General features: G+C 42.4%; 1 non-coding gene across 1 annotated transcript; it reads left to right on the top strand.

Moving 5' to 3' along the window:
- Nucleotides 1–8828: 8828 nt before the first annotated feature.
- Nucleotides 8829–9019, top strand: LOC123458871. The gene has a single exon (XR_006635822.1). It is a non-coding gene; the product is annotated as a U2 spliceosomal RNA (small nuclear RNA).
- Nucleotides 9020–15725: the final 6706 nt, after the last annotated feature.

Genomic DNA, 15725 nt, shown 5'->3' with positions numbered 1-15725 from the left:
TTGGTGACCAGGAAATCCTCCCCAACTAGTTTTAGGAAGATAGCATTATCTCAATACCAAAACCAGGCAGAGATGCAACAAGAAAACTATAGGTGTATATCCATGATGAACTTAGATGCAAAGATATTGAACAGAATCCTTGCAAACCAGAATCAACAATACATCAAAAGCATTATCCACCTTGACCAAGTAAGCTTCATCCCAGGAATGCAGGTATGGTTTAACGTATAGAAGTCAGTCAAGGTAATATACCACATTAATACACTTGACCATAAGAACCACATGATCATCTTAATTGATGCAGACAAGGCCTTTGTATATCTACATGCTGGAACTCTACTCAGCAGTAAGAAAAAATGACACAATGAAATTTTTAGAAAAATAGTCAAACTTGGAACAGATCATACTAAACAAACTCATACAATCACAAGAAGATAATCATGGCATGGTGTTAGACAACTGCAGTTCCTAACCTGGATCAGACCAAAAGGCTTGGACTACAGGGAGGGGAGGGCTTGGGAGAAGGTGAAGAGTTGGTAGACACAAAAAACTGAGGCCAAATTGAACTGGTACCATAGAAGCTGTTATCCTGGAAGTTAGACTAAAAGGTTGAACACTCAACAGGACCTTAGGGGCACACCTGAATCAAAGGCCCTGGATGGGGTGAGATGAAGCCTGGCCTTAAATTTTTCCTATTTCTCTTTTTGTTGTTGTTGTTTGTTTTTATTTTTCTGTGTTTTTCTCTTTTCTTTTCCCTTGGTGCTAGCCTGTACTTCCCTGTACCAGTATGCAGTTAACAACCACAATGAGCTGTTGATTGGAGAGATGTACAAGGTCTCCCAAAACAAACAAGACTGACTTCTGTCAGAGCACTTGATTACCCACCAGAGGTTAATGGTAAGAGCCTACTACTAAAGACACCATAGCTGTCAGCATGGAGCACAGAGAGACCTGGTTGAAATCTGAGAGCCAGTCCCTAGATAGCCCATCTAGTGCTGGGAGGCACTGCATGAGCTACCAGTGGAAAGTGTCCAACATCTATCCAAGCAACCCAGAGTCTAAGTGACTCATAAGCAAATAACCTGATGTGATATTCACACAAGTGCAATAGTGGTCACAGCCATGGTGGTGAACCAACTGCTCTTGAATTGACTAACGGACCTGCCTAGTGTAAAGAAAAACATATTTGGACCTGGAAAAAAAAGTCAGAATCATATCCAGATAACGATTTTTCTTTCCAATGTCAAGCTCCCACTAATCTTGGGCTATGAGAGGGTCCACACCCTTTAAATTATCTCTAAATTAATAATAGTTATCCCATTTAACTGGTGCTGACTTCACTCTCCCTTGGAGACTCTGCTTCTCTTTTTCAGATGGGAGTGGGACCTGAGAAGATAAAGGACCCAGCACACTCCACCCTGGCCCCAGATGAAAACACAGAGGACTTGGGAAATGATCTTTCTTGGAGAACCTGATCTCAGCACAAGGGTGAAGGAGACAGTCACTGAGGACACTCAACACCTACCATACCAGTGATCCAGAGGCTCCTACGAGTCCATCATTGAAGTAGACTTAAAATGCACCCAAGATGGCTCAGGGAATTTTGCAGAAGAGGGGGTGGAAAGACTGTTAGAGCCACAATTTGGGACATTATGTACAGAGGCATTGCCTCTCCCCCATAACTGACTGTGCCCCAACAATGCATGACCCATAATCCCCATGCAAGTTGACCTGCATTCCCAATGAGCGGGGCCTCTTTGGAAAAGGGAAGAGGGTGAAGGAATGTATGGTACCAACATGTACTGCTTACATACTAAATATGTCCATCTCTAATAAAAATAAATTTAAGACAGAAAGAGAAAAAAAAGAAAAGAAAAGCTGAGGTGTCGTGTCCGCCTCGACCAGCAAGGAAGACACAACCACCAGTTCTTCTTACAGCAGTTTATTCAGGCAACTTCAAGTTTCATCTCCCCGAGCCTCGGGCGGGGCTTCCTTATAAACACTCTCACTCCGCCCAATCACCCCAGGCAACACAACCTCTCCAGTAAACAAACATCAGAAGCCAATGAGCAGCGGCGAGGGCGAGCTCCTCCAAATATGGACTTGTTTGTCCCAAGCATAGAACTTTCCGTCAGGCGCCATCTTTAGGGCTTGGCCCGAGGGGCTCTCCACAGCTCCCCCTTGTTTATTATTTTAAAAGGCACAACAGCAGGACACAACGGGTGGAGGTAGAGGTCTGATCCCTGGTGTGTAAGTACCCTTTTCCCAGGGGAAGGAATATGAGTACAACCTTGATGCAATCAAACATGCCTCCCAGAGAGTTGCCCAACTGCTCATAGGCAACCCCCTGTGCAGTGCTTTGCCTCGCACCCCGAGTGTGATGAATACTTAGGAAGCCACTATTTAAGGGCAGCAAGCCAAATCTGGGGAGACTGTCCTTCTATCGCAGCAAAGGCCTGAGCTATCGTGGCAGAGGTGCGGGCCTGTGCCCTTTTGAGGCGACAAACACACCACATGCACACCATGCAAACTAATATCAGCATTCCCCCCAGGGCTCCTATGCCCGCCCACTCCTTTAGATGATTCACTGCAGCGGAGATCCATGTCGTCAGCCCAGTTGCCAGAGAAAGATCCACTTGAGTAGAAAAACCTTGAGACCAGCTTCCCTGTAATTGGGAGGATAAGAGCCTGGACAGATTAGCTGCTCTCATATAATTTTGGTACTGAACAGAAGTAATACACAGTCCGGGTAGCTTCCATTCACAACCAAGTTGAGCAAGTTGCCATAAAGCATCAACTTGTTCCTGAACCAGGTCCACTCTTTGATTCAAAATCATAATGCCACCTTTTAGATGCGAATTAAGGCTCGCCTGTTTGTCAAGGGCAGAGGCTACAGTTGCAGATAGGTTACTAAGCGTCATAGCAATGGCAGCCATAGTAGCCGCCACTGTGATAGCTGCCACTGCAGCTGCTGCAATACCAAAGTCTCTCTTATTCCTAAAGAGGGTCATGGAGTTAGAGGCCAGGACAGGCACAGGGACAAATCTGGGCATGCGAGTCACTTCAGCTAAGGGAAATGCAGTCCCATTCCAGCATAAAGTATAAAAGCAGGTATCACTCTTACAGTCTAAATAAGTATCATTAAAAATAGTAGCATTAGTTCGATTTGCTAGAATATTGTGATTTTGATTACCTATTTTATCAAACCAAGCTGCGGTCTGGTTATAAAGCATGACACATTGGCTACTCTCACTAATATTACTAATAATATGAAAGCACAAATTCCCTTCTAGCTTGAATGCAATGCTTTCCCCCACAGGTGATATACTTTTATCATCTGATATAAAAGGCAGTCCTAAAGTTTTATTAGTAGAGAAAAAACGGGGGAACACTTGCGCATCATGACGGATGGGCGTCGGTTTCGGGAACACCGACAAGATCCCCCATCGCTCTTCCTGTTGTGTTGTCGGGGCTATCATCATCATCCATAGGACTAACAGGATCTTGGACTTCATGTTGACAACGCCGAACCAAGCGCTCCGGCACCCAAATTGGGTCAGTTTGATCCTGTGGAAATACACAAACAGATCCCCTCGCCCACGCCAATACAGGATCTGGTCCTTTCCATTGTCCTGAGAGAACATCTTTCCATTTTGCCATTCCCTGATTTACTGGGACATGATGAGCATGTCTATCAGCTGCTGTCCGACCCTCCTTATCCAAATTTAAAAAATTTAAAGTATATAGTGCTAAGGAAACCCTAACCTTCGGAGACCGGCCGTGGCCAATTCCCCCTTTTTGTTTTTGCAAACATTCTTTTAAAGTCCTATTAGTTCTTTCAATGATACCTTGACCCTGTGGATTATAGGGAAGTCCATGCTTAATCTGTACTGCCATGTGTTGGCAGAAAGTATTAAAGGAATGTGCAGTATATGCTGGACCATTATCTGTTTTTAATTGTTTGGGCTTTCCCCATGCAACCCAGGCTTCTAAACAATGCTGTATTACATGTGATGCCTTTTCCCCACTGAGTGGAGAGGCAAAAACAATGCCTGAGCATGTGTCCACAGATACGTGAACATATTTTAATGTCCCAAATTCAGAAATATGTGTAACATCCATCTGCCATAATTGTAATGGAAGTAACCCTCTGGGATTGATACCAAATGAGGGGAGATTTTGATAAACTATACATTGTGGGCATGATAAGACAATTTCTCTGGCTTCTGCACGTGTTATATTAAATTTTAATTGTAACACTCGGGCATTTACATGGAACTGAGAATGGAATTCTCTGGCTAGTTCTAAAGGTGAGGCCAAAAATATAAACTGCATTCTAGAACATTTATCAACCACGTCATTTCCTTCACACAGAGGTCCAGGCAGGCCGCTATGTGCTCGGATGTGATGTATAAAAAAGGGATTTTTTCTATTCCAGATTAAAAGTTGTAATTCACTAATATATTTAAATATAACAGTGGAGGGTTTAATCTTTCCAGCTATTTCTAAATCTTTAACCAAATTGACTACATAATTAGAGTCAGAGATTAAGTTAAAGGGAAAAGGGCAATCCTTAAAGACTTCTAGCACTATCTGAAGCTCCACTAATTGTGGAGTGTTAGGGAGAAACTGCCTGATAACAGGGTCTTGAGAATCAACCATATAAGCACCACAGCCTGTTTTAGATCCACCTGTAAAAATATTTTTGGCCCCAACTATAGGCTGGGTTTTTGTCACTTTATAGAACACAACCGGATGCAATTTTAAAAAGGTCATAAGAGGATGTTTAGGATAATGATTATCTATTTTTCCATCAAAGCAACAACTTAAAATGGCCCAAGCATCTATAGTTGCAGTTAAGACTCTGACTTGATAACTGTCATAAGGCCCAATAAGAGTCTGTGGCATGAACCCAAAATGTTGTAGACACTGGCGGAGTCCTTCAATAGGAAGAACAGCCACAGCCGTGGGGATATGCTCCACTGTTTTTCCAGGAGAGCTTTTAGGATGTATCCACAACAGAGGACCTTGCTGCCATAATACACCTGTGGGCTGTTCTACTGTTTGCAAGATGCAAAGATCTACAGGTGTTCCTTCTATTACTCTATGTAATTGGGCAGTAGAAATCTCTTCATTAACAACATTAATAGCTTTTCGGGCATCTTCTGTCAGGATTCTAGGTGAATTTAAAGCTGTATCTCCCTCTAATATTTTGAATAGTGGCTTTAAGACATAATTAGGGATTTTTAAATATGGACGAATCCAATTTATGTCTCCCAACAGTTTCTGAAAATCATTAAGGGTATGTAAATTATCTAACCATAAACTAACTTTCTGTGGCCAAACCATGTTAGGTGAAACCTTTGCCCCTAAATAAGAAACGATTGATTCATGTTGTACCTTTTCGGGGGCTATATAAAGACCCCAACCTTTTAATTCATTTACTAGATTACTATAGGCTTCTTTTAAATAAAGTTCTTCTTTGGCAGCAAGTAATATGTCATCCATGTAATGGATGCATCTTAAGCCTTTAAATTTTTGTCTTACAGGAGCCAAAGCCCTTCCTACATAAAGTTGACACATAGTCGGGCTATTAGCCATCCCTTGGGGCAAAACTATCCATTCGAATCTTTGGTCAGGTTGTTCATGATTACAGGAAGGTACGGTGAAAGCAAAACGTTCAGCATCTTTCTCATTCAACAGGATGGAAAAGAATTTTCCAGACTGCTCTTACTCCTGGTTTTAATGTTCCATGTTCTCTAGAAAAATCTAAATCTCTTCCTAGTTTTTCCCAACTGCTCACTGTCAAGTTTCCTGACACGGCAAACCAGGGGGCTGATGTATCGTTTCCTTATCACATTCCTTCAAGAAATGTTGCAGGGTGGCTCTACTCAATTCCAACCCTAAATAGCCTCTAATTTTCCTGAGGACCTTCCCCAAACCCTGGGGTTGTTTCTAGCGCCTACTTCCTGGCATCCTAAATAGCCTCAATTTTCCTGAGGACCTTCCCAAACCCTGGGGTTGTTTCTAGCGCCTACTTCCTGGCGTCCTAATTAGCCTCAATTTTCCTGAGGACCTTTCCCAAACCCTGGGGTTGTTTCTAGCGCCTACTTCCTGGCATCCTAAATAGCCTCAATTTTCCTGAGGACCTTCCCCAAACCCTGGGGTTGTAAGCCCAACTTACCGGGGACTTACCCTGCGCGCACCCCTGACTGTTGTAAGTTCTGAACTCTTCGGTGGGGGAGTCGGGTTCCCCGTACGGGCCACCACTTGTCGTGTCTGCCTCGACCAGCAAGGAAGACACAACCACCAGTTCTTCTTACAGCAGTTTATTCAGGCAACTTCAAGCTTCATCTCCCCCGAGCCTCGGGCGGGGCTTCCTTATAAGCACTCTCACTCTGCCCAATCACCCCAGGCAACGCAACCTCTCCAGTAAACAAGCATCAGAAGCCAATAAGCAGCGGTGAGGGCGAGCTCCTCCAAATATGGACTTGTTTGTCCCAAGCATAGAACTTTCCGTCAGGCGCCATCTTTAGGGCTTGGCCCGAGGGGCTCTCCACACTGAGGTGAAGATGAATGGCCACTCTAACATGTTACTGCCACCTATGTCCACACTACGTGAGCACACAATGGTAGCTGGTAGCATAGAGCTCCTGTTTATGTGCTTAATCAAATTTTTCTACTACAAGCTGGATTAGAAATTGTCGGGAGCCATAGAGCAAAAGCCTCTCCATTTTGCCTAGGCCTGCTCATAAACTGACTCATTACTCAGAAAGCTGATCCATCCAGCTTTCTGTTAGGTACTTCTGGAACCGGTCAGCAGACTGCTTACAGAATCTTATCTTTTGCAAAAGGCCAGTTGATGGTCAGGATGTGAAGCCTGGTGCAGTCAGGATGTTAAGCCAGTGAGGCAAGATTAGATGAACACCTAATTACATCCTCTCTAGGTTTCCTGACAACTCCTTGCCCTGGCCACGTCCCCTTCCCCCTACAACTCCTTGCCCTGACTACATCCCCTTCCCCCTACAACTCCTTGCCCTGACCACATCCCCTTCCCCCTACAACCCTACATAAACCTACATGTAAGAATAAACTCTTGAGGCCGTGACAAAAATCTAACATGGTCTCCTTCTTGTGTCTGTTTGCCTTGTTTCATTCAGGTTGATTTTCATCTCGCTTCTTTGTTCGACTCCCAGCTGACCGGGGCAAATGGCATCCGAACATGAGGCCCAATGTATGAAGAAAGACCTGAACGTTGCTCCAAGTGGACTGCTGTCCCAGTCATTAGACCACCACCCCACCGGAGGGATGAGTGAAGGTCTGCATAGAGGTCACTACAGGCAATACACCTGTAAAACAGACCCTCACTGTGATCAATGCAGAAAAGCCCACCTGTGAAACTGATCTGTTTGAGGTAAGCAATGAATTTTAGGCAATTAAAGTAAAGACTATTGAGTCATTTTTTTCAAGACACAAGAACTGTGGTACTTCCTTTTTGCACTTCTCTTCCTCCTTTTACTTTCGGTTGGCGCCATTGTGTGGAATTGCAACATACAACAGGGCCACTGAAGCCTCTTGGCCAGGGCTACCCTCTGGCATTGGCTGAAGGCCCCTAGCTCTCTGTGCGAATCCCGACAGCCCATTCGGGCGTTGGCAAAGACCTCCTATCTAGCCTCTCCTCCTGTCAACAACACTGGTTACGCAACAGCCAGTAAATGCTCTTAGAGTGGCTGCCAGTTCTTAGACTTGCAGTCAGGCTCACATCAGGCCCACCGGGGAACCCCCTGTGCTGGTTTTCCGACCGGGAATGTTGCCCTCTGGTCTTGCCATTTCTCCTCTTTCCTTTTATATCATGGGACAGACCCTAAGTAAGCATAAATTGTTGAAAGGCTTAAAACTTCTCTCAAGGCATAAGGAACACGGGTTAAAAAAAAAAAAGATTTAACAAAGAGTAAAAAGAAGCTAATTGCCATAGTAAAAGATATTTTAAAAACACAAGGAATTGAGATTACTTCAAGTTCTTTTTTATTTTATCAGGAGGATATGTTCTTTTTATATGTGTGTGTATATGTGTTTATGTGTGCTCATTGTGCTTGCTAGTCATGTCATGTTTGTGACTGTTTGTAACTAAAGAGATGAGACGGACGCAGGTGATATTCCTTTCTCTTCTAGAGAACGATTTCAAGGAAATCAAAGACCTAAGCATAGAAATTAAAAAGGAAGTTAAATGTCTTTTAAGGAGTGAATTTGCCAGATATTTGTTCTAGGTCAAGTTCATCTTACATAGAGGATCATTAAAAACAACAAAACTTCCTCTAAAGAGGTAACTTATAGTTTGTCAGATATTTTTTAAAAGATTGTAATGCCCTGTTACTTAAAAGAAGGAGGTAACTGATCTGACTTCTGAGCCAGCCTGCCTCAAGATAACAACACAATTTGCCTTAGCTACCCCTAAGAAAATCATTCCCAAGTGTGTTATTGGTATTAATGATATAAAATTGAATTAAGACTGCTTTCTTTTTGTAATAGGATTAATCAATTTGGTGTAAGTTTGTTTTTTTTTAAATTTTTTATTTATTTATTTGAGAGTGACAGACACAGAGAGAAAGACAGATAGAGGGAGAGAGAGAGAATGGGCGCGCCAGGGCTTCCAGCCTCTGCAAACGAACTCCAGACGCGTGCGCCCCCTTGTGCATCTGGCTAACATGGGACCTGGGGAACCGAGCCTCGAACCAGGGTCCTTCGGCTTCACAGGCAAGCGCTTAACCGCTAAGCCATCTCTCCAGCCCAATTTGGTGTAAGTTTTTAATAGCCTTATAAGAAAGATAATCACTTCTTGGCCTTTTGGCTAAGATCAAGTGTAGTATCTGTTCTTATCAGTTTAATATCTGATATGTCCTCTATCCGAGGACAATATATTAAATGGATTTTTGGAGCTTGGAGTTGGAATAGGAGCTTACTCCGTCCACTCCACACATCGACCTGGTATTGCAGTACTTCCAGGAATGGTGCACCCCCTCGGGGGAATAAAAAAAAAAGAGAGAGAGAGAAAAGATAATTAATGATGGGGTGAGATGAATTGATTGAAGGAACTGGAAAAGAATTTTTCAATGTTGGGACATAGAATGCTCGTTAAAAATGCTTTTTGAGTGGTACTGAGAATGTTAAAGTATGTGGATAAAGATGTGCATATGTAGGAAAGAATTTTCAGGCTAAACCTAAATGTCATGCCTAAAGTTAGAGATTATTCAATTGTTTACAGACTCTTAAGGATACTCTAAAAGTTTTATATAGGGACATAGTCTTAATCTAAATTCATCTTACATTAGACACAGATGATGCCTATGTTAGGTGGGTCACAAAGTCATAAGTACAGATGTAATTGGAGGTTTAACCAGGTTAAACATACACAAAAGTCTATCACCTTGTGTTTTACAAATGAGTAAATTTGCTATGTAAAAAGAAACAACTTCAACATAGGAAAAAATATGTTAGGATGCTTATCTCGCTGCTCTGTAATTTCATTTTGCTCTTGCTTTCCAACATATGCTACTTAAATTCATGGAAAGCTGGACTCTAAAAAAAAAAAAAAAAAAAAAACAGGTGGAACCCCCTTTATCTCAAACCCCATGCAAATTTAAGCCATGTGTCCCCCAGACTCTGACTAGAGACAAAAATGGCCAATTGTCCCTGACAAGGAAAAAGGAATACAGCATATAACTGTGGTTCTCTTTAGTTCATCTCTTATGAACACCTAAAGTCACATCTGTTAGATAAAGTCTCTCACCAGACAAAATGTTAAATAGATAAACTGAGTCTTATGATAAGGCCTCACTCATTAACAGGTCACTGATGCTAATTTGTTATGATTTAAGGTTTATAAAACAGGCTTTAAGACTCTCTCAGTAAAGTAAATTAGGTTCCTCTTTTCATCAAGGTTTTAACTATTCTAAAGATAAAGACTCACATAGAAATGGTTAATTTCCAAAGGTGAAGTACTCATACTTAAAGACATTGTGACTTTACAGATAGCTTCTGTCTTATTTATGCTAATTTTATTAAATGGTCATAACTAAGTTTAATCACTTAGGTTTAAATGATTTAATTTCAGTAATAATAACTTTCATCTTCCTGGGATTTGTTGGAATAGCTTACTTAAACTTTATCAAATTTAAGTCATGGGTAAGACATAAAATTGTTTTATATTTATAAAAATTTCTGTGGTACATAAAATCAATAGCTATCAAGTTTAAGCCAAAATCATTGGTTGTCAAATAATGTTTTTTCTTTCAAAAAAATTTATCAAGGGTTATATTAATATTTAGCTAGCTATTTTGGCTCAGGAAAGACCAAATTCTACTCTATTGTATGTAAAGTAACTGTCTCAATTTTTGCATCTTAAGTTCAGTGCTTATAACAAAATTAACTCTTAAGACATATTCCCTACTTTAGGGTATAGCCTCATGCTCAAACAATGGTTCTCATCATATACATATATATATATATATATGTATGTATGTATGTATGTATGTATGTATATGTATATTTCAAGCTCCATGGTTCTGTTTCCAATGTTTTCTGGGTAATTTGTACCCACACAGGTATCTGAACTAATCAAAGATGTTTTCACACAGGTGCTAAGACCTTATACTGTCTTACTTGTTCTTTTCTGATAATTTCTAGGTTAAGTTAGTTAAGTTTATAAATCAATTGGTACTGTTTTCAAGACTGGTAACAGGTTCTTCCTATATTTATAAATGTTAGATATTTAAAATATGAGATGTGCCTACTTCCTATGCCTCAGATATATGGCTTATGCTGCCACAGTACAACAAAAATTTTAAAAGGTTGGACAAAATGATTTTAGAAGCCCTTGTGCCATTCTTTAACTAAGTCTATTTCAGTAATCAAATGTGATCTTCATGTACATACATCCAAGCTGATGTAACTTCCTTTCTGATTGTGTTAATCACCTATGTATAAGCCAAAGCCAACTGGAATCATTAGAGTAAAAATTGTCAATATTTTGGCCTGTACTCCCATGTCATGAGGCCACTGGAGATGATGGGACACTTCTACAGTGGCCGCCTGGTAAGTCACCTGTCTTCCTGAGCAGGGAGGATATGGAGACCCAAACAAAATTGGTGTATAGTCTAAAACAGGTGAGTCACAATTGAGGAACAATCGGCCCTCCTGACTTCCCAAAGAAGGGAAAATTACTTGGCCAGCATGGCCCTGACTCATCCTAACAGGCAAGATACCAGTAAACTATGGGGCTACTCCTGTGTCCCTAAAGTCTCTTTGGAGAGCCATTAATGACCTCTAAAATTAATCCTTAATTAACTTTTGGCTATCTGCATGGTCTTAAACACTCAGAGAGAAATCTGTAACCAAAGATAAAAAAAAAATACCTTAAGTGGCCCTTAACTTCTGAAATTAGCTACAGCCAGGATGTTATACAGAAACAACTTGCTGCAGGCCATATTGGACCTACCACCTCTCCTTGGAATACTATCTTTGTATTGCTCCAGGACCTTAGAGAAATTAATAAGGCCATGGTACCTATGGGGGCCCTACAACCAGGCCTCCCCACTCCAGTAGCAAAATCATTATTGACCTAAAGGATTGCTTTTTTTTTTTTTTTCTTTTTTACAATTCCCTTATACTCCTCTTCAGCATTTTACATTTAGTTTACCTGTAGTAAATTTTAGAGGCCCTAAAGATAGTGGAGGCTACAATTCTGAGCCAAAGGGTCACTTTTATCTCTTATAAAAAGCCTCTTCTCCTGGTCATTTGTGTCACTGACTTTATACCCACTGGGGTGTTCTGGCAAGAGGAGCCCCTCTTCTGGGTCCATTTACCCTCCAAAAGTTAAAAATGGGGGATTTATATCCCATAAAAGGCTCTCCAAAAAATATCCTTCATCATGCACTGTTTGTCCTAAACTTTTTAACCCTTGATGCTCAAGGAAATTCAGCAACTGATCACTTTTGGCACACAAATACAAAAAATACCTTTGCCAAAGCCATGTGGAAAGATCTTTTAACTTTAAAATGGAATGGCCCAGACCCAGTACTCATTTAGGGCCAAGGATCAGTATACTTGTTTGACACCAAAGAAAATGCTGTGAGATGGCTGCCAGAGAGACTTGTAAAACAAGCTGATGATCCTCCAGTGACATCTCATATCCAGGGAAGAAACACTTCCCTGAGAGAATCTCCCTTTCTTCCCTAATAGGACAAAGCTGGAAGGACTTCTACTTATCTTAATCCTCTCACTCATAATCAGACCCGTTATTATAATTAAAATCATGTCTTTTATATGTCAATAGATTAAAGCCATTAAGGTGCAGCCTTTACAGGTCCATTATCACAGACTGGAGCTGGTGGATCGAGGCATTGCCATTGAAGACCTGCCACCTGCAGCTGTCACTCTCCCTTGATCTTACATTCTGTACTTATTTACTATACTGCTGTCCTCTACACCTCTGCTGTCGCTGCCATCTACCTGTCTTAGCCAAATAGCTACCCCTCCTTTAGGAGCTGCATAGGATTCAGACCTATGCATATCAGCTCACAATAAAGTGAGTGTGATATGGGCACCAACATGGGTGAGAGGTAAAGCACCGCAAGGGAAGGTCCCTTTCTAACCACTTCTGGATTCTCTGAGAGGTATACCTGGCTTGCATGGAGGTTGGTACCATAACTGTTATCAGTAAGGCTGTGCCTCGCTCGCCAGCCACATAGGCCCTGCCTCCCCTCCCCAAAAGGTACCAAGGGCCAAAGATAGTGGGAAAAGATGTCCCATGGAAGGAGTCGGGTCCCTACTCCCCCAGTTGGTTAATGCCCACCGCTGCAAAGCAGGCCTCCCCTGAGGAGATGTTGGGAGCTATGAATCAAACCTCGGCCATGTTAACAGAAACCGCCATATAGCAAGTTAAGTTTCTACTTCCTCACCTAATATTCAATTACCAGGGGATCGTACGCATGGCTGAATACTCTCCAATGCTGTCGGTAGCTGATGAAGAAACAAAGGCATTGCAGCCCACTGCTGAATAGCAGGCCTCCCCCTCTTGTATAAAAGAAGGGAGGAGATGTCGGGAGCTATAGAGCAAAAGCCTCTCCATTTTGCCTAGGCCTGCTCATAAACTGACTCATTACTCAGAAAGCTGATCCATCCAGCTTTCTGTTAGGTACTTCTGGAACCAGTCAGCAGACTGCTTACAGAATCTTATCTTTTGCAAAAGGCCAGTTGATGGTCAGGATGTGAAGCCTGGTGCAGTCAGGATGTTAAACCAGTGAGGCAAGATTAGATGAACACCTAATTACATCCCCTCTAGGTTTCCTGACAACTCCTTGCCCTGGCCACGTCCCCTTCCCCCACAACTCCTTGCCCTGACTACATCCCCTTCCCCCTACAGCCCTATATAAACCTACATGTAAGAATAAACTCTCAAGGCCGTGACAAACATCTAGCATGGTCTCCTTCTTGTGTCTGTTTGCCTTGTTTCATTCAGGTTGATTTTCATCTCGCTTCTTTGACTCCCCGCTGGCCAGGGCAAGAAATCATTACTAATCCAACTGCTTCATTTTAGGCTTCCTACCTACACAACAATCTCAGATATGAACTGCTATCTATCAAAGCTGCTTGGCTTTAGATTACTTACAGGCTGAGGAAGAAGGAGTTTGTGGAAAATTCATCAGTTCTGACTGCTGCCTCCAAATAGATGACAATAGACAAACTGTAAAAGATACAGCTACCATCATCAGAAAAATAGCCCAGGGCTGGGACAAACTTATGGAATAAAAGCCAATGGCTATGACTGTAGTTTATTATTTGAAGGATGGCTTTCCATTCTGCAGGATTTTTTTTTTTTTTTCCAGGTTGGGTTTCTCACTAGCCCAGGTTGGCCTGGAACTTACTCTGTAGTTCCAGGCTGGTCTCAAGCTCACAACAATCCTCCTACCTCTGAGTGCTAGGATTAAAGGTGTGTGCCATAATTCCCAGCCATTTTTGGAGGTTGTAAAAGCTTAACTAGCATAGTGCTACTCGTGTTAGGAACTTGCTTGATACTTCCATTTGTATGATTTGCTTTGTATGAGATGTATCACTTCTTCCATAGAGCCCATGATAGGACAAAAGACAACTACCAAGATTATGGTATTGTATGTGACTTGAAACCAAGAGGTCTATGAGTGAAAGGAGGCTCAAAGGGGAAAGTAAGACTTGGAAAGAAGAGTAAGGAAAACAAGGATTTTAAATAAGGATTTGATTTTTTCTCTCTCTGGTCTGCTGTCAGTGTCTGTCAGGAGAGTTCTGATACTTTTTGGCCAATGTACCTAGCTACAGTCACTCATCTTGTGGTTTCTCCCCCTTAGCGATAACTTCCTCTTTCTGTTGCCTCAGAAAGTTCATGCATTTCTGAGGAATCTTTATGAGAGCTACCAATTTCTTATAACTACACAAGTTCTTAAAAATTGCTTATATTAAGGCTTTGTTAGCCAGTCAATATGTAAGTTGCCTTTTAACTATAACCCTCCTTCCCCAAGTGAAGGTCTACATGTGACAGCTTCTTCCCTCCCTGGGTAAAATCTTTGAGATGCTAATTCACCAAGCCAGGTTGCAGCCTGAAGAAATCCTTCTTCAGGAATATTCCAGGTGTCTTGTATCTTTCTCACAACAACTCCACCTGTGGCACTGTGGGCCCAGCTGATCCCAAGAAATTCTGAATGGCAGCTGAACAGTTCAGTGGTTCCTGCCGCACCACTAGCCAGGTCAGTAGTGTTTTGCTTCCAGAACTGGTGTCCTGTTATTTTAGGGCCAGGTGAGTGACCTGAGCCTGGATACAGTGCTCAGACCACAAAAGTGGGGATCCTGAGAGCTTACTGACAGAATGAGACCTAATGTCCCAAGGACAGATATGATATCCTCTAAACACAGGTTGCAAAGCCCTGGAACCCAAATAGGAGGGTTCCAAAAAGCTTTGGGACAAGGAGGGACAGAACCCAGCTGCCAAGTGGCATAAACAATTGGGAACCGGGGACAGTGTCCAGCATTGAAGATTTTGGGGAATACAGCTTCTTTCCTCTGATTCAGAACGAGGCCATACATAGCTGGTTGGAGAGGGCTGTAGTCTGGGTTCAGACCCCTTACAACGAACAGACAGGACACCTAACGTTCCCAGAGCCAACCCTGCCCCACATGACAGATGGAAGGGGTCCAACAGGAGTGCTCAGACCTGAAGATGAGGACCTTTGCACCGCTGGCAGCTCCGTGGCTTGTAGCTTCCCTCCCTAACTCAGGATGTGCCCACACTCACAACTTTCGGTTTTCTGGACATCCTACTTCTTCCCAAATTTGATCCAGTATGCTGGGCTAATCATTCACCAAGAATTCCTACCATTTGTCAGTCAGATCCTGAGTGGTACTGAAATCTTGTCCAATCCAATGCAATGGGGTGAACAATGTCCAATTAGGCACACAGACTGTAGGTAAGAGGCGGGCTTTCTGAACCATCCATCTGCCCTGGTGTTAGCTGTTACCAAGTTGCATTTCTTCTCTGGAGTTCCAGTCTCCCTGGGCCAGGTAGTGCAGGGAGATCCAAGGGAAGATCCTGGATGTCCTGAAAGCAGGAAATGGTGAGTGTGTGGCAGTATCCTGAGTCGGGAGAGGGAAGCTGTGAGTAGCTTGAGCTGGTGGTGGGGGAGAAGGCCCCCATCTTGAGT

This window comes from Jaculus jaculus, chromosome 2 (assembly GCF_020740685.1).
Source record: "Jaculus jaculus isolate mJacJac1 chromosome 2, mJacJac1.mat.Y.cur, whole genome shotgun sequence".
Taxonomy (NCBI): Eukaryota; Metazoa; Chordata; class Mammalia; order Rodentia; family Dipodidae; genus Jaculus; species Jaculus jaculus.
Note: the sequence above shows the minus strand (reverse complement) of the source record. Positions and strands in the feature narration are given on the sequence as shown.